General features: G+C 39.1%; 1 protein-coding gene across 1 annotated transcript in view; it reads right to left on the bottom strand.

Annotated features, from left to right (window-relative positions):
* The window catches only part of ABCA13 (ATP binding cassette subfamily A member 13), a gene marked incomplete at both ends in the record, with an annotated part of 453,164 nt that overhangs the window by 233,743 nt on the left and 198,754 nt on the right, over positions 1–20,667 (bottom strand). The window lies entirely within an intron of this gene.

Genomic DNA, 20,667 nt, shown 5'->3' with positions numbered 1-20,667 from the left:
GGGATAACATTATATGAATATTTATGTCAATAATTAATTTTTTTAGAGGTTTGATAGCATGATTGAAAGCCCACAAGTTACCATAGCATGAAGTACATGCCGTCTACTCCTCTTGGGTGTATCTGCTTCCTTTTGTTCTAGAGCTTTCAACTGTGCTGTCAAGTTGCTAATGTATGCTCTCTCCAGTTTTTTTATGAAAGCACTCAGAGCTATGAGTTTTCCTCTTAATACTGCTTTTATTGCATCCTATAGGTTTGGGTATGCTGTGTTTTCATTTTCATTAAATTCTAGAAAATACCTTAATTTCTTTATTTCTTCTTTGACAGTGCTATCATTCAATAGAACATTGTTCGGTTTCCATGTGTATATGGGCTATTTTTGTTTTTGTTGTTATTAAAGACCAGCCTTAGTCCATGATCTGATAGGATGCATGGGAGTATTTCAATCTTCTTATATCTATCGAGGCTTGTTTTGTGACTGATTATATGGCCAGTTTTGGAGAAGGTGCCCTGAGGTGCTGAGAAAAAAGTGTATTCTTTTGTTTAAGAGCAAAATGTTCTGGAGATGTCTATAAATTTCAATTGGTTTATAACCTCTGCTAGGTTCACTGTGTCCTTGTTCAGTTTCTGTTTCCATGACCTGTCCATTGATGAGAGTGGGGTATTGAGATCTCCCACTATTATTGTGTGGGGTGCAGTGTAATTTTTGAGCTTTAATAGGATTTTTTTGACTATGGGGTGCTCTTGTATTTGAAGCATGTATGTTATGAATTGAAAGTTCCTCCTGATAATTTTTTCCTGTAATGAGTAAAAAGTTTCCTTCCTTATCTTTTTTGATAACTTTTGGTTGAAAATCTACTTTATTCGATATTGGAATAGCCACTCCAGCTTGTTTTTTGGGGCTGTTTGCTTGGAAGGTTTTTTTACCCCAACCTTTTACTCTGAGATAGTGTCTGTCTTTGTCTCTGAGATGAGTTTCCTGTATGCAGCAAAATGCTGGATTCTGTTTATGTATCCAGTCTGAAAGCCTATGTCTTTTTATTGGGCAATTGAGTTCATTTATGTTAACAGGTATTAAGGAATAGTGGTTGCTGTTTCCTGCTATTTTTGCTTGTAGAGGTAGAATTGTGTCTGTGTGTCTTTCTTTTTGTGGTTTTTTTCTTAGGTATTTTCTTGTTTTTACTAGGATGTAGTTGCCCTCCTTGTATTGAGTTTTCCACCTATAATTCATTGCAGTGCTGGATTTGTGGTCAGATATTGTGTAAATTTAGTTTTGTCCTGGAATATCTTGGTCTCTCCATCTATGGTGAATGATAGTTTTGCTGGGTATAGCAGCTTGGGCTGGCACTTGTGTTCTCTTAGGGTCTGCATGATGTCTGTCCAGGATCTTCTAGCTTTCTAAGTCTCTGTTGAGAAATCGGGTGTGATTTTTATTGGTCTGTCTTTATATGTTACATGCCCTTTTTTCCCTTACTGCTTTTAGTATTTTTTCTTTGCTTTGGACACTTGGCATTTTGGCTATTATGTGTCAGGAAGAATTTCTTTTTGGTCTACTCTATTTGGAGTTCTGTTGGCTTCTTTTATGCTCATGGTTATCTCATTCTTAAGAGTAGGGAAGTTTTCTTCTATGATTTTGTTGAAGATATTTACTGTGCCTCTTAGTTGATATTCTTCACCCTCTTCTATTCCTATTATCCTTAGGTTTGGTCTTCTCATTGTGTCCTGAATCTCCTGGACATTTTGGGTTAGGAGCTTTTGAATCTTTTGAATCTTCTCTGACTGTTTTGTCTATGTTTTCAATTTTGTCTTTGGCTCCTGAGATTCTCTCTTCCATCTCTTGTAGTCTGTTGGAGATGCTTGCATCTGTGCTTCTTGATTTCTTTTTTTGGTTTTCCACCTCTAGAGTTCTCTCATTTAGTGTTTTCTTTATTGTTTCTATTTACATTTTCAATTCCTTCATCTCTTTGATTCTGTTTTCCTCTAGTTCTTTGATTTCTTTCAGTGTTTCTTTGTGTTTGCTCCTTAAAAGCTTCCATTTTTTATGGTTGTCCTCCCATTCTTGTTTAAGTGAATTATTCTCAAAGATCTGCATCATCATCTTGAGGTATGATTTCGGGTTTGTGCCTTACTGTTGGCCTGTGTGTCTAGACTTTGAGCCAGGGCTTTTCGGGCAGATCCCAAGTCCCTATGCCAGAGTTCTGGCTCTACTGAACAGGAGGGCCATGTTTTTCATGTGCTCGGCCTAGACCTCCCTGCACTTTGGCTATACATGGCACAGTCTCATCAGGCCTGTGTCCCTGGATCTCTGCTGTTCCAGGTGGCAAATGGCCTGAGTGTTTGGTCAGCACTCAATGGCTTTCCAGGCAGATACTGAGTCCCTATGGCAGAGTTCCTGCTCCCCTGAACCAGCCGGAGGGCCGCGTTTTCAGTGTGCTTAGCCTAGCCCTCTCTGCAATTTGGCTACTCACAGAGCAGTATCGCCAGGCCTGTGTCCCTGGATCTCTGCTGTTCCCAGTGGCACAATCCTTTCTCTGTTTCCTAACTGATGAGCTTAAAATTGTTCAATTGGTTTTTTGTTTGTTTGTTTGTTTGTATTCTAATAAGTTACTTATTGGTCATTTGATGGCATTTCTGTTGAGATCTATTATTTTAAAGTTTAGCTTTAGAAATCTTTTATATAGCTATGAAATTTTATAAAATTATATATTTGTATAAAATTTTATTTGAATGGCTTAAAATATTTATTTAAATTCTTATATAGTAGCCTCTATTGGTTTTTAATTTTTTTGTGTTGTATGAGTTTGTTGTCCTCTTAAAAAAGGCCTTTCTTATTTTTAACATTTTGTTTCTAAAATCTTATTTCTCAAATTATAAAATACATCTTTTCCTTCATTATTTTTATTGTGATTTGTTGTTTTTTGTTTTATTTTGCTTTTTGGTCTTTGTTTTTCTTGTAGTTCTGGAAATCAAATCTAGTTGTTTACTATATACTGGGTAAGTTCTCTGCCACTGACCTATATGCCAATTCCCTTCTCTATTTTAATGCTATTCATTTCTAATAGATTTGTGGATGCAAATTTAATATTTTCTTCATAGTAAATTTAATAATTGAAAAGAGTATACTGTATACACTTAGGTAGATTACTCAAATTTCTGATCTTTACCCTTGTCTATTGATCGCCCCCACCCCATAGTGCTGAGCTGGGAAACCAGGGTCTTAAGCATGCTAGTGAGAACTTAACCACTGAACTGTACTCACCTACCCCAATTATTTTATCTCATTTTTTACAAGGAGTTTGTTTTATTTATAATTGTATATGTACATGTGTGTTATTGTTTGTGTGTGCATGTGTGTAAGAGTGAATGTGTATACATTTCTGTCTCTGTGTGTCTGTTTTCCCCCCTCTCACACGCTTTTGTGTGTATGTGTGTGCACACATACAAACTCAAGAAAGCATTGGCTATCAGGAGGTAGAGTCACAGCTGGTTGTGAGTTACCCAACATGGGTGCTGAGAACTTGAACCTTCTATAAGCAGACATGCACCAATGAGTCTGCTCTCTGGCCCCTCAACTGTCAACATAATTTCTATAAGTACTGCACTATTTTATTCCTTGTCAATGCATAGAGAGGTTTTGTGTAATTATCACCCTCTGGACTTTCCCATTGTTAATTTAACAATTTTGATTTTTGTCATTAATATTTTTTTCTAGATATTCTTCAGAAAGAATTTTGTCCATTCAAACCAAATTGCTCCTTTGGGAACTGCTTAGTCAGATGATGTATATATGTTTCACTATATAATATTATCATAATGTTCATATTTAAAGCTATAGAATTTGAAATTAGAGAAATATGAACATACATTTATATTAGCATTCTTGTGATAGTGATACAATAATACAGCCTCTTTCGTCACTTCCTCAAGTCTAAATGCTATTCGCCTACATTCATTTTTATGTGACATGTATTAGCACATCAGAATCAAAGTGAGGTGCTTTATCTTAAGGCTTACCGAGTGAAACTCTTCACTGTCAGCTCTGAGCTCACTGTTGTCCTGTACCAATGCTCATGAATTTTGCTCCTCTGTGACCATGCATCTCATTGGCTGTACCACTTTTTTCAAATGATTCTCAAACAAACTAGAAATAAAAATGGCATTATGTCCTCCTCTTGCTATCTCTATTTTCTTGGGGTTTTATCCTCTTCTTGTGCATCAAGTATGCTTCTGAACTTTGAGCATCCTGTCTTCTTCACAAACTTCCTCATGCCTCTGAGAGCTGCGGGGCTAGCCCTGAACACAAGAGACATATGACAGTGCTTGCTGTCCTCAACTCCCTTCTGAACTCAAAGCACACAGAATAGAGAGGTGGAGCCAAGGCCTTGTCCCTCTACCAGCTTGGGCAACAAGAGATGTTCTTATAGATATTCTTTTGTTTGCACCTTGGTCCTTCTTTCACTTGCTCTTCAGCCAGCTGCCCTTTTCTACCTGGCTCTATGACACCTCAGACTTCTTGGAAAGTTGTCATAGTCACCAATCCACGGAATATGGGAACAATGCTAATCTTACAAGCTAACCACTATAACAATAATAGGACCAAACCCTACCTTCTCTGCCAGCAACATCTACTGTCTCACTATGTGAAAATTCAACATTGTTACATTACCAAGGCATGCAGAGATGGGGTACAGCCAGCATGGCCCCTCATTCTATCTCCCTTGCCCTCTCCCTCCTTCTCTCCTTCTCTTTTTCCCTCCTTCCCTCCTCCTTCTTTCCTTCCTTCACTCCCTTTCTCCCTTCCTTCCTCCCCTCTCTCTGTCTCGATATCTCTCTGACTCTATGTCTCTCTGTGTCTGTATCTCTCTGTCTGTCTCTCTGTCTCTCTCCCTCTCCCTGTTTGTATCTGTCTATCTCTATCTCTCTGTCTCTCTCCCTCTCTGTCTGTCTGTTTCTCTCTCTGTATCTCTCTCTCCCTGTCTGTATCTGTCTATCTCTGTCTCTCTGTCTCTCTCCCTCTCTGTCACTGTCTGTTTCTCTCCCTCCCTCCCTCTCCCTCTCTCTCTCCATCTCCCTCTCCCTCTCTTTCTCTCTCTCTCTCTCTCTCTCTCTCTCTCTCTCTCTCTCTCTCTCTCTCTCTCTCTCTCTCTCTCCCTCTCTCTCTCTCCTGAACCTTGTTCTGCTTGGAGGCCACTTCCTTGAAATACCTATGCTCTGACATGATTCGTCTTGATTCCAGACTGGACAACAGACTTGCTCATGTTATTCCACTAGAACCTGGTCAAAAGGATCTGTTTCAGAGAGAATTAGGGGATACCCCCCTAAGTATTAGATTCTTAAGTCTATTATAATATAAATATTGCCTCCTGTGTGCTGCTCAATTTTCGTCAACAGGGCACAATAGACATCTGAGAAGAGGAAACCACAATTGAGAAATTTCACCCTTAAAACTGGCCTCTAGGCACACCTGTGCTACTGATTCGTGTGGTTGGGTCCTTGTCCATTGTGGACAGTCCTACCTGCAGGGAGGTGGTGCTGGATGCTCTTAGAAACAGGCTGAGCAAGCCTGAGTAACAAGCCAGTCATCACACCTCTCTGGCCTCTGTTTCAGCTTTTGCCTCTAGGTACCTGCCCTGACTGACTCCCTAGGTGATAGACAGATATTGAAACTGTAAACTGAAATGACCCCTTTCCTCTCTGGGTTGCGTTTGGTCATCCATCGTGTTTCATCACAGCAATAGAAGCCTTCCTAAGATAAAAATGGCAGGGCACAGTGTATTGCTATGACAGACTGATCATGTGGCTTTTGGAGGACTGTGGTAGCATTTGGACTCCGGCCAGGAAAAGCAATTGAGTGCTCAGAGCTCAGCAAGGTTTTCCCTGGGAACACAGAATATAATGGGGAGAGCAGCACAGATAATGGAAACCTGGCTCATGGAGTCTCAGAGGGAAGCAAAGACTATCAGAATCATTTATATGATTTTTTTTATGAGTTAACAATCTGGGGTTCTGGTCAGCTTGAGCTGAAAAACTGCTATAATTAGTAAGAGACTAGCACCACTGAAGTGAAACTTTTGTCTTACTGGGACAACCATTTGATGATGAATAGTTAGAGAGTAAAAAATTTTGGTAACTAAGAGGCCAGTATCCCTCTATGTGCCCTGAAAGTTTCAATTATGCAGACTTATCCCCAGCAACGCAGCAAGGCCCTAGCCAGCTGTTCCCCACCCCCTGCTACCATCTCCTGTAGACCCCACCGATCTTCCCCTTTCTAACATTCCTCCCCAGCTTGTTGCTTTGGCTCAGACCCCAACCCAAGCAGGCACCTGTTGCTAACCCAAGGACTACTTCCAAGTAGGATGAAGGTGGACCTATATCTGTCCTGGTGAACCTGAAATCCACACCCCATTCTCATTCCTGGCCCTGCAGCAGGAAACCCATTGCAGCCTGCCATTGCTCTCTGACCCCATCTGTAATGGAACAAAAATGTCTTCTCCCACAACCTTCCTTCTCCTAACTCAAACCGTTATTGCAGCCTCCAACACCAACAGGCATTGACTGAACACACCAGCCAAGCAGAACAGGGAAATATATAAGCTAACTGAAGATCCTCTCTGATCCCTCCTCCCTTCCAAATCCCATCCCCTAGGGTTGTCCCTAGTGCTGCAAAGAACACTATTCCCAGACTTCCCCCACCCCTGCCTACATCTTCTGTGGATCCCACAGACCATACTTCTAACTTCCTTTTCCCCACTTTTTGCTGTATCTCAGACTCCAAATCCAAAAGGTGATCCCTGCTAACCCATAGTTTATACCTGCAAGAAAACCAGGTAGACTGTCCTCATACCTTCTCTTCTTTCTCTGTTCTGCCAAATCCAATCCCCCAGTCTCATCCCCACCTCTACAGCAGAGCTCTTGGCAGCTTTTCCCCACCCCTACCTCCCAGCTCCTGTGAAACCCACAGGTCTCCCATACTCCTTAACTCCTTGCTTTTTTCCTAGCCCCCAACTCTAGCAGACACGTCCTGGGGATTCTTAAACCATACCAGTCAGAATACCAGGTAGGCTGCACCCAGACCTTTCCTTCTCTCTCTATCCCTGCAGATCCAGCTCACCCAGTCTCATCCTCCTCTGTGCAGCACATTACAGATCTTCTAACCCATGGCAGCCTATCCTTTTCCCCTTTTAAGCTTCCTCCCCTGACTTGTTGCTTGTTCTCAGACCTCAACGCCTGCTAACCCAAAGGCCATTCTTCCCAGGAAAATAGTTCAGCTAATGTAGACCCACACCTCTCCAAATGCTCCTGAGATCCAACTGCTCCCCCAGATTCATCCCAAGATCTGTAGCAGGAAATTTGTTATTTGTCTCTCTTTACTCTTTGACCTACCCACAGGATTACAAAGACCTTCTCCATCTTTTCTTCCCTAACTCATTCCAGTATTGTTATGTTGTAACCACTGGAGCATCTCCTTTGAAGATGTCAGCTGACCCTAGCAGGAAAACAGGTAACACACAGCCAACACACTCCCTAGAATCTGGAACTAGAAAAGAAAGCAAAGAACAAAACACCCACCCAATCTACCCAAAACCAGAAATCAGGTTCTAGATCTATACTCATCCAAATCCAGATGCCAATGCCAGAGCAATATGTTTCTACTAGAGCCTATCTATCCTACCACATCAGGACCTGAATATTCAAACATAACTGGAGTACAAGGAAAAGAAAACTAAACCAATTATATGAAGATTATAAGGGTCCTTAAAGAGAAAAATGAATACATCCCTTAAATTCAGAAAAACACAAACAAAAAATTAGATGAAATTAATTAGCCCTTTAAAGAAAATTTTAAAAATCAAGCAAACAATTGAAGGAAATTAATAAAACTGTTCTAGACCTAAAAAATAGAAACAGAATCAACTAAAAAACATGAGAAATGGAATTCTGGAAATGATTTAAACATTCAAACAAGAAATCCAGATGAAAGCTTCACCAACAGAATACAAGAGATGGAAGAAAGAATCTTGGGTATTTATGCTACTATAGAAGAAATGGATACATTGATCAAAGAAAATGTTAAATATAAAAGCCTACAGAGATTAACCATATAGGAAACCTGGAACACTATAAAAAGACCAAACCTAAGAATAATAAGAATAGAGGAAGGAGAAGCATCTCAGCTCAGAGGGCCAGAAAATACCTTAAATAAAAATTATAAAAGAAAAATTTCCTAACCTAAAGAAGATGATCTTATAAAGGTACAAGAAGCACACAAATACCAAATAAGTTAAACCATAAAGAAAGTTGTCTCGCCACATAAGGATAAAGTCTTTTCCTCTAACATCCAACGGGGCCTGGACAGATGTGCTATATAGACTCTAAGAGATCACAGATGCCATCCAAGATCACTATACCCAGCAATACATTCTATCCCCATAGATGAAGGAAAAAAGAAAGTCAAATATAAACAATGTCTGTCTACAAATGCAACCCTTCAGAAGATGCTGGAAAAAAAAACTCCAACCTAAGAGTGTTTTCTTTAACTGTGAAAACAGAAGAAATAAATGATCTCACACCAGCAAAATCAAAAGAAGGGTAACACACACACACACACATACACACAACACCACCAACAACAACAACAGCCTCAGCAGCAAAATAACAGGAATCAACAATCACTGATTACTAATCTCGCTCAATATCAGTGTATAGGACTGTGAAAGTAAACCTGGTTCCTGATTGAGCTAAGGCTAAAAACCCTAGTGAACCTGAAAAAGACAGTTATCATTTCTCCTGACTCCGCGGAAACTAGGCCCCTGTCACTAGCCACAGCCCTCCATAGATTTGTGGTCATCAGTTACAAAAGGGCAATGCCCCAAGCCCCTCCACAGATGAGGACAAGACTACAGGTTGTATAATCTCAAGATGAATCTCTATTATAATGAGGTACCTAAAGGTCTGGAGGCTTAGCCAATGAACTTTCCAACCCAGACACTATTCCCTGAAAAAGGTATTTAATCTCGGCCCTTCCCTGAGAAGTGGGGTACGGTTATATTCATCTACTTTCCGCCATGACAGTAAACGACTTAAAACCAAAGACTGTCTTTTTTCACTGGAATCTGCTATGGGGAGACCTGGAGAAGCCCTCCACCTACAGAGCTGCCATTTAATCTCCCATAAAAGGCCTTTCTGATCTTTTAGCCAGGGCCACCACCAAGGCAAAACAAGCCCTTGTCAAGCTAAGGACTATCCCCTTGGGACCAGCCGCAGCCCCGTTCCTCTCTTCCCCTTCGGCCCCTAGCTAGATCCAGCCCTCAGGTCCCGTCGTCCTTAGCTCTTCCATGGCTTCCAGCGGTGCCTGGGTGTCCAAGAGCCTGAGAACCAGACAGCCCTGGCCTTACCACAGGCCCGGGGGTGCCCAAGCCTGCTCAGGCAACCCCACTCCTCAAACTGTGCCTCCCCCATGCCTTGGAGCTGTGCCTTGAGGCTGTCCTACATCCCGACACCCACCAGGCAGACTGCGAGGATAAGCGCAGGTAAAATGTCCCTTGTGTGGCCTCTCTGAACAGCTGTGCCCTGTGGTGAGGCAGATACATGACCACTAACCTACATCAATGGTCTCCATTCCCCCAGTAAAAAACGTGCAGACAATCAGAATAGATGTAAAAACAGAAATCATTCCTTTCTGCACCCACAAAATACACCGGAACTTCAAGAGTAAATGTTACCTCAGGGAAAATGGTTGGAAAAGAATATTCCAAGCAAATGAACTAAAGAATAAGATGGTGTAGCCATTCAAATTTCTAACAAAATAGATATCAAACCAAAACAGTTCAAACGAGATGAAGAAGGACACTATGTTCTCAAAGGAAAAGTCCACCAAATGACATTTCAATTCTTAACATCGATGCCGCAAACACAAGGACCCTCAAGTTTGTAAAAGAAACACTACTACAGCTTAAATCACATATTTGACCCTCACCGCTTTAAATACCCTACTCCCATCAATGAACAGGTCATCCAGACAAAAGGGAACAGAAATACTAGAGCTAACAGATGTGATCATCCAAATGGCCATAATAGATACTTGAGAACATTTTACCCGAACACAAAAGAGTATACCTTTTTCTCTACACCTATTGGAACTTTCTCCAAAATTGACCACATGCTCGGTCACAAAGCTACTCTGAACAGATTCAGGAGAATTGAAAAGACCTCTTGCATCCTGTCAAACCACCATGACTTGAAGTTGCATACTAACAACAGAAAGCTCACAAACCTATAGAAACTGAGCATCTCTCCAATAAGTGAAAAGTGGGTAAGTACAGAAATGAAGAAAGGAAACGTTTTCTAGAATTCCCTGAAAATGAACACACAGCGTACAATCCTATGGGACACAATGGAAGCTGGGCAGAGAACATCTATAACACTAGGTGACTGCATCACACATACCAGCAAACTGAAAGCTCTAAAACAAAGAGTAAGCATTCCAAAGACAGAAATAGATGGCAAGAAATAATCAAACTTGCCAAGGTTCCTGCAGGAGGAACAACAAATGGCTTTAAAACTCATGGGATGTGGCCCACCAGTTAGCACAGCTAAGATGGCGTGCCTCAGCCAGGCGTGGTCTGGAGGACGATGTATCCTGAGGACTTCGTGCTGTTACGGTTTTGATCTGCTTGCTGCCTTTACATCCTTTTTCAATGTAAGAATTGTGTAAAAACTCTAAATGGGCTTCTAGCCCCTCACTGAGCAGTATCTCTGGCACTCACAACAATAGTGCTTGATCTATTTTAGGCACTGCTGCTGGAGCAGAGTAATGATTCAATCACCACCCTAGGAAAGAACATAGAAATGTAGACTTGGCAGCAATGACCACCAGCCTTAGAAAACATTTCGAGAAATAGATTGTTAGTGAAGCTGGATTAAGATGTTTTTACTAGTGGCTCTGATGTAGAAAAGCTTTAAAAAGAGTTTGAAGTTCAGAAAGGCACACTGTTAATAGTTCAGCTAGAGATGTTTTAAGGTCAGGGGACAAGAACAATGGCAGCACTGGCTGATGTGACTCTCGCTGAGGCTCGACTGATGAAGACCAAGTTCATGAGTCTTGTACTTCAGCCTCCTGATATGATGTACTGAAGACTGTTGATAAGTAGATAACATTCTGGGGATTTAAAGTAGATATGACTGGTTGTTTTTTACATAAAAGATTAGATTTTTGATATTTTTAAGATTCTTACAAGATATATAATAAAATAATTGATCTTTCCTTTGTAGCTGCAAATTGCTGTCTGCCAGTAAGAGAAACTGGATGAGCAAACTACCTTGATTGCTTACATTCTGCTAATCTATAACAAGATCATTAGTTTTGAATGCATGTAGGTTCTTAGAAATAATATGTTTTCTTTCCCTGTACTATGTAATGTTCTTTCATATAAAATACTTCATATAAAATATTTTATATAAAAGATATTGGGAGACATACTGATTTTTCATAGACATTCACTAGAAGAAAAAAATGTAATCACATTGTAATTTTATACTGCATGAAAGATTTTTGGATATATAAGCTATGGAAGAAAGAAAATAAAATGTGTGTTGGAGCCTTCTCCATCTACCAGATATATGTGTATATATATATATGTGTATCTATGTGTGTGTGTGTGTGTAGATATATATGTATATGTGTATATATATAGATATATATGTAGATATACATGTAGATATAGATATAGATATGTGTGTGTGTATATATATAGATATATATGTATATATGTGTATATATAGATATATATGTAGATATAGATATAGATATAGATGTGTGTGTGTGTGTGTGTGTGTGTGTGTGTGTGTGTGTGTGTGAAATGCTTAGAGCCTACTTACTGGAACTTTGCCCCTCCCATTCAATGTTTGAAGGTGTATATGGCTGCCTTCTGTCTGTATATATATATATGTATTTGTATATGTGGGATTATTGGAGCCTTGTTTGTTTCATCCATTCAGTGTGTATGTGTGAGTGTGTGTGTGTGTGTGTGTGTGTGTGTGTGTGCTTGTGTGTCCATGTATGTCTGTTTTCATTCTTTCCTTTTCATTCTTGCCAGTTCCTGAGAGCTAAAAGAGTTCTGAGTTTCTGGATGATACAAGGAGTACAAGCCCCAATGAATCAAGCTTTGTCCTCAGAAAAATGTCTGCTGAGTGATTTCTCTCTCTCTGGCAACCTGTAACAGCAGCCCACATCAGTTGCTATCAGCAGCAGCCCCTGTCAGCTGCCATCAGCACCCACACCAATTGTCAATACCTAACTTCCCTGCTTGTCTTGGTTTACCTCCTAGATGTCAAAACTGGACTTGGACACCTTTTATACAAACTGAGGGCAGAATTAAATAAAATAGAAACAAAAAGAGCATTACAAAGAATCAATTAAACAAAAAGTTGGTTCTTCGAGAAAATCAATAAGAAAAATAAATCCTTATCCAAACTAACTAAAAGGCAGACAACAGATATCCAAGTTAACAAAATAAAAAATAAAGGATATAACAACAGATGCTGAGGAAACACAGAGAATCATAAGAATACATTTAAAAAGACTGTACTGCACAAAATATAAAAGGTTTTGGGGACTCTAAAATAAATTGATATTTTCTAGATAAATCCCATAAGTTAAATAAAGATCATAAAAATATTTTAAATAAACCCATAAACCCTAATAATGAAATAAAAGCAGTTATTAAAAGTCTCACACACAAAAAAGCAAACCACCTCAGGCAGATGGTCTTAGCTTAGAATTTGATGGGACTTTCAAAGAAGATCTAACACCAATATGCCTCAAACTATTTCACAAAATAGAAATAGAAGGAATACTGCCCTATTCATTGTTGCCACAGTTACTCTGATATCTAAACTACATATGGACTTTACAAAGAAAGAACTGCAGACCAAGTTACCTTATGAACATAGATGCAAAAATACTCAATAAAGTACTTGCAAACAAAATCCAAGAAAATATCATAATGAGCACCTAATATTACTTCACTCTATATATGCAAGGATGGTTCAGTCCATGAATATGATCCAATATAATCCAATAAAGATAAGCAAACTAAAAGAAAAAACTATTTCTTCCATGACCAAGAAGTCATTGAGTAGATAGCATTGTTCAGCTTCCATGTATATGTGGGCTTTCTGTTGTTTTTGTTGTTACTGAAAACCAGCCTTAGTCCATGGTGATCTGATAGAATACATGAGATTATTTCAATCTTTTCTCTGTTGAGGCCTGTTTTGTGACCAATTATATGGTCAGTTTTAGAGAAGGTACCATGAGATTCTGAGAAGGTATATTCTTTTGTTTTAGGATGAAATGTTCTATAGATATCTGTTAAATCTATTTGGTTCATAACTTCTGTTACTTTCACTGTATCACTGTTTAGATTCTGTCTCCAAGATTTCTTCATTGATAAGAGTCAGGTGTTGAAGTTTCCCACTATTATTGTGTGTGGTATAATGTATGCTTTGACCTTTGGTAAAGTTTAATGAATGTGGGTGCTCTTGCATTTGGAGCATAGACATTCAGGATTGAGAGTTCATCTTGATAGATTTTTTTCTTTGATGAGTATGAAGTGTCCTTCCTTATCTTTTTGATAACTTTTTGTTGAAAGTTTATTTTATTTGATATTAGAATGACTACTCCAGCTTGTTTCTTGGGACCATTTGCTTTAAAAACTTTTTTCCAGCCTTTTACTCTGAGGTAAAGCCTGACTTTGTTACTGATTTGAGTTTCCGGTATGTAGAAAAATGCTGGGTCCTGATTAATTATCTAGTCTGTTAGTCTATGTCTTTTTATTGGGAAATTGAGTCCATTGATGTTGAGAGATATTAAGGAATAATGATTTGGTTTCCTGTTATTTTTGTTGTTAGGGGCAGAATTCTGAAATTCTTAGGCAAATGGATGGAATTAAAAAGTATCATCCTCAGTGAGGAAACCCAGTCACAAAAGAACATACATGGTGTGCACTCACTGATAAGTGGATACTAGCCCAACATCTTGGAATACCCAAGAAACAATTCACAGACCATATGAAGCTCAAAAAAAAAAAAAAAAAAAAAAAAAAAAAAAAAAAAAAAAAAGACCAAAATGTGGATGTTCCAGTCCTTCTTAGAAAAAACAATAAAATACTCATGGGAGGAAATACAGGGACAAAGAATGGAACAGGAACTGAAGAAACGACCATCCACAGATTGCCTCAGCTGGGAATCCATCCCATATGCAGCCACCAAACCCAGTCACTATTGCTGTTGCCAAGAAGTGCTTACTGGCAGGATTCTGATAAGGATTCATTCTCAGAGGCTCTGCCAGAGCCATACTAATACAGATTCGGATGCTTGCAGCTAACATCATACCGAGCATGGGGACCCAAATGGAGGAGTTAGAGAAAGATCTGAAGGAGCTGAACAGGTTTACAAACCCATGGGAAGAACAACAATATCAACCAGCCAAATTTCCCAGAGCTTCCAAGGACCAAACACCAACCAAAGTGTACTCATGGAGGGACCCATGGTTCCAGCCACATATATAGCAGAGGATGGCACTGTCTGACATTAATAAGAGGAGAATATTTTGGTCCTGTGAAGGCTCAGTTTCTCCAATGTAGGGGAATGCCATGGAGATGAGGTGGGAGTGGGTTGGTGGGAGTGGGACCATCTTCATGGAGGCAAGGGCAGGGAGGAGGGGGATGACACTTGAAATGTAAATACATAAAATATCCAATAAAGAAAACTAAAGAAGAAAAAATAAAAACTATGATTATATCACGAGAGGCAAAAGGGGTCTTTGACAAAATCGCATGCTTCTTCATGATAAAAGACCTGGAGAGTTTAAAGATATAAGAGATATAACTAAACATAATGAAAGTAAATTACAGCTAACTCATAGCCAACATAAAATTAAATGGAGAGAAAATTCAAACAATTTCACTAAAATTGGAAACAAGACAAGGCTGGTCATTCTCTCCATATCTACTCAATATAGTATTTGAAATTTTAGCTAGAACAATACAGCAACTGAAGATCAAAGAGATACAAATTGGAAGGGAAGAAAACAAAGTATTGTTATTTATAGATAATTATAATAATATACATAAGTGACCCTAAAATGCCACCAGGGACCGCCTACTGTTGATAAATTCAGCAAATTAGCTGGATACAAAATTAACACACACACACACAAACACACAAAATCACAAGCCCTCCTATACTCAAACGACAAATGGAATGAGAAAACAATTAGGGAAACAACACCTCAAATAAAGAATCTCAATTAATATGAAATATCTTGTGGTAATTCTCCCCAAGCAAATGAAAGAATTGTAGGAAAAAGACTTCGGGTCTTTGATGCAAGGAATTAAGGAAGATATCAGAGGATGATATCACAGGACAAAGATCCCCTGTGCCCATGCATCAGTGAGATTGACATAATAAAAATGGCCATCCTACCAAAAATGTTCAGAGATGCAATGGAATTTTCTTCAAAACTCCAACACAATTATTACTGACCTTGATAGGACAATTCTCAAATACATATGGAAAAAAACCCCAGGAAACCTAAAATGATTCTGAACAATAAAAGCATTTCTAGAAGTATCACCATACCTAATTTCAAGTTGTACAACAAAGTTAGAGTAATAGAAAACTCATGGTGTTAGCATAAAAACAGATGTGTTGATTATTGGAACGGAACCAATGACTTGGGTATAAATCCACACACCTATTAACACACAATTTTTCAGTAAGAAGTCAGAAATATACAATGGAAAAAGAAAACAACAAATGGTGCTGGTCAAACTGAATAGCTGAATATAGAAAATGCAAATAAATATATAACTATAACCTACACAAAACTCTTGTACATGTAGATCAAATGCCTTACCACAAACCAGATATACTAAACCTGATGAAAGAGAAAGTGGGGTATAACCTCAAATACATTGACCCAAAAAGAAAAACTTCACAACAGAACACCAAAAATGGAGGCACTAAGAGCAGCAATTAATAAGTGGAACTTCATGAAACTGAAAAGCTTCTGTGAGTCAAAAAGAAGAAACCACCATCATTTGTAAAAAGCAGCAGCCTACAGTGTGGAAAAGATTTTTACCAATTCCACACCCAATTGAGGACTAACATCCTAAAATATGTAAAGAACTCAAGAAACAAAATACCAAACCAAAAAAAAAAAAAAAAAAAAAAAAAAAAGGCACTTAAACTGAGAATTCTCAACAGAAGAAACTCAAATGGCTGAAAAACAAAGATAAGTTCAATATCCTTAGCCATCAGAGAAATGTAAATCAAAACTAGTTTAAGATTCCATCTTGCACCAGTCAGAATGGCTAAAATCAAAAACACAAGTGACAGCTCAATCTGGTGAAGATATAGAGCAAGGGGAACACTTCTCAGTTGTTGGTAGGAGTACAAACTTGTACAACTACCATAAATATCAACAGGACAGTTCCTTCCAAAGTTCAAATCCATCTACTTCAAGGCCCACCTAGACCACTCACAGGTATATACCCAAAGGAAGTCCTACCATACCGCAAGGACATTTGCTCAACCATGTTCATTGTGGCTTTATTCACAGTAGTCAGAAACTAGAACAACATAGATGTCCTTCAACAGAGAAGAGTAGATAAAGAAAATTTGGTACATTTACACAATGGAGTATTACTCAGCTATTAAAAAATGTGTCATCATAAATTTTCATTCAAATCGATGAAACTAGAAAAATATCATCCCCAGTGAGGTAACCTGAACCCAGAAATATAAATATGGTATATACTCACTTATAAGTGTATATTAGCCATTAAATAAGTGATAACTAAGCTACAATCTATAAACCCAAAGAATTTAGGTAAAGGGAAGTTAGATGGGATTCATGGATCTTCTGAGGAGGGAGAAATAGAACAAATTATACAGGTATACTAGGAAAGGGTAGGGTTGGGGAAGGCAAGATCAGTTTTGGAGAGAGATGAGGCAGAGGAAAAGAATGTTGGCACAGATACAAAGGCTGCTAGAATTGGCAATCTCTGGGGGGATATGGAAACTTGATGCAGGTAAAATTGCCTGGAATCTATGAAGGTAATCCTAAGAAGAATTCCTAGTGGTGGGGAATATGGACTCTAATCTGGTCATATCTTGTTGCCAGGCAGGGGATGGGACTTCATTGCATTCAATTGAGGTTTCAGCCACTGAGGTTCCATGGAAGGCCCCAAACAATCTGGCTGTGGCTAAGTCACAAAGTTGATCTCTGAAAACTGAAAACATGGCCCCATTGTCAAGGACAACACTCACAGAATTCACTGAACATGGAGAATGGGAGCCGGTGCCTATATACAGATGTTACCCCTCAATTCTAGTATCTTTGGTGCAGGGACATAGTCTATAGGTTACCAAAAAGAGAAAGTGGACACCAACCCAGCTGTTCTAGAGAATGCTAGAAAAATGGTGGCAAGGAACTTGAAAGAATAGTTGGTCAATCAGTGTCTGCTTTGACCAAAGGCACATTCCACAAGAAAGAACCCATACCAGACATGGCTATCAAAAACCAGAGATTAGATAGCCCAAAGACCAGGGCAAAAATCAAACACTACTGGTTTAAATAGAAGTATAATAGAAGTCAATAAAATGACTCCTAATACTATTTGACTACACTCATCCATCCGTATCTTATCTAGTGATCATCAGAAAGGCTTCATCTGGCAGCAGTTGGCAACAGATAGACCCACAGCCAGAGGCTCCATGGAAAGGGAGTCTAAATTGTAAGTTTCCATCAAATCCCTATCTGAACGCTTAGAAAATCCTATGGAGCTTTAATAGCCATGAGGTATAGAGAACATTAGGAGAACAAGGCAATTTGAATCAGCTAAATGAGGGACACATAAGCTCACCAAAAGTGAAGAGGCTAGCACAGGCCTGTATGGGTACCAGATCCTCTGTGTACATCTTTTAACTTAATATTTTATATGGGACTCCTGACTGAGAAAAGTGGGTCTCTGATGCTGTGCCTACTCTTTAGACTCTTGTCTTTCTGTTGGGTTGCTATGTCCAACTTTGATATGATAGTTTTGCTTCATTTTACTATATTTTATTTTGTCATATTTGGTGGCTTTTAGAAGCGTGTTATTTTATGAGAGATAGAAAGAAAATGGATCAGGAGGGGATGGGGGAGAAGGGAAACTAGGAGAAATAAAGGTAGGGGAAACTATAAACAAGATATACTACATGAGATGAATCTATTTTCAATGAAAAAATAAAAAGCAGCCAATACTGTTGAGAATTTTAAATCTGGGGAATATTCCCCCATTCAGCACACAGTACCAATTTTCTAGAGGTCACAAAGGCTGTACCTGCTGCTGCCAGCCAAACATAGCTATTTTGAGTCTTTCAGGTGGTATTAGTTTTGGAGGTAAAGGGGTCATAGAGACCATCTGAGGCTCAGCAGTATGAGAGGACAGGAGAGACCACTGGTGATAATGGAGTGGCAATGGAAACCCCAGAACTTAAGGGTGATGGAAAGAGGCTGATACTTGGGCACTAGGTAACAAAGTTCCTGAAAAGAGTCTAAGAAAGATTATTGTGGGACAGGCATAGCAGGCACAATGTACATACCAGCAGTTTGAACATCCTAATTTCATAGGATGCTATCAAGAACAGCAGCAGCTGTAGAATATAGTTAGTCTGAGCCTATGAGGCAAGTTGTATGTGACATGGATGGCAGAGCCAGAAAAGTAATGCTCCCACGGGCTACTGAAGCCCAGAGGATTCGGGTTGAGTCCCAGACATCACAAATTACATGCTTTACACTGATGGAGTCTGGATTTGCTCTGATTAGATTGCAACATTGCTTCAGTTTTATCTTCTTGCATTAAGAAAGCATGTAACTCACCTTTGCTTTTACAGGAGCTCATAGTTGAGGGATGTTAAAATTTTAGAGAAGCCTTTATCTCTTAAAGAGAATTTGGTTATTTAAAAAACTGAACTTTTAAAGCTTATGAATTTTTAAAGACTACTGGGGCTTTTAAAAGTTGGGATCTCTTATATTATGATATTGATATTAGTATGAGACCTTGGAGATGAAAGAGAGGAAAAGAAAGGAACTTAATAAGTTACATAGTTTAATGAGTTATATGTTTGTGTGTCAAGTTGACAAGAGACAATTTTTCTGATTATGTTTGGTCAACTTGACTCAAAACTAGACATATGAGAAGAGGGGGCCACACCTGAGAAAATTCATCCATTATGACTGGCCTATGAGCAGGCCTCTGTGGCATTTTCTTAATTAATGATTGACATGGGAGGGTCCTGCCCTTAGTGGGTAGTGCTACCTCTAGGCTGGTGGTCCTGAGTGCTGAACAAGCCTTGAGGGACCACCAGTATGCAGACTTCCTCTCTTGGCCTCTGCATCAGCTCCTGCCTCTAAGTTCCTCCCGTTTGAGTTCTTGCTTCCACTCCGCTCAATGACGGACTGTAATGTGGAAGTGTAAGCTGAAGTAAATGCTTTACTCCCCAAGTTGCTCTTGGTTATATTCTTATTACAACAATAAAATCCTTGATGAAGACATTAGGATTCGTGTGCATCACGTTTTGACAGAGGGAAAGAAGCCAGAACATTCTTGGTCCTAGAACATTGTTTTCTCATCTCAGCACTAAGGAAGACAGCCTGATGTCAACGGACTTTGTGATTGTAGGACTCTCTCATTTGCCCTTGGAGTTCAAGACATCAGCCATTCTCTATCCAAATATAAGTTTTTTTTCTTAACAATTGTGTATGTTGTGTAATGATTACTTGCTGGCCACATTAGCCTGACTTCTGGAGACTCTTCTAGATTGCCTTTGGTTCCAGATAATATTGGCTCCTCTAATGATCAGGGTCCTGCACCAACAGACTCTCAAAATCCAATCACCTTTTCATTTTTATTTTTGTTGATTCCTCCTTCCTTCGGTTCCAGATACACTTTTTTATTTGATTGGTTGGGTTTTTTTGTTTTGTTTTGTTTTGTTTTGTTTTGTTTTGTTTTGTTTAATGAAAATAAAGGGTCTCAGTGTGTAGCTCAGGCTGGCCTTGAACCCCTGATCCACTGCCTCTGCCTCCAGAATGTTGGTATTACTGGAATTTGTCACCATGTCTAGCTTGATTTGTTTCTTTCTTTTACAAAAATAATTTGCATAGTTTAGGATTTATTTTAAGTGTTTATATGTGTGCATGTGTTTATGTGAATATGTGTACATGGAGGAAAGAAATAACAGAGGTCAAAAGAAGGAAGATCAGATTCCCTGGAGTTGGAGTAACAGGTGGTTGTGATCTGCCTGGCATAGGTATTAGGAACTGAACTCGCATGTTCTGCAGGAGCAGGAAGTACTCTTAACCACAGAGCCATCTCCCCAACGTCTCTGCTCCTTTCTCTGTGCTCATGCCTGCATTCTCACTCTGTAAAGGAGCATGATGCTCTAGTGTATCACAAGGATCTTTATTATATTCCTCAGCCTTGTCACTATCTGACCATGTCTTATCCAGCTTCTTGCCAATTTTGGCCAGCTAGGTTCATTCTATTACTTTCTAATTTCATACAATCCTAGTTTTTCCAAAATAAATTATCCAGGGAGTTTATACTGCCTATTATTCAGGTCT

Source organism: Micromys minutus (genome assembly GCF_963924665.1).
Source record: "Micromys minutus genome assembly, chromosome: 1".
NCBI classification, from domain to species: domain Eukaryota; kingdom Metazoa; phylum Chordata; class Mammalia; order Rodentia; family Muridae; genus Micromys; species Micromys minutus.
This window is presented reverse-complemented; position numbering and strand designations above follow the sequence as displayed.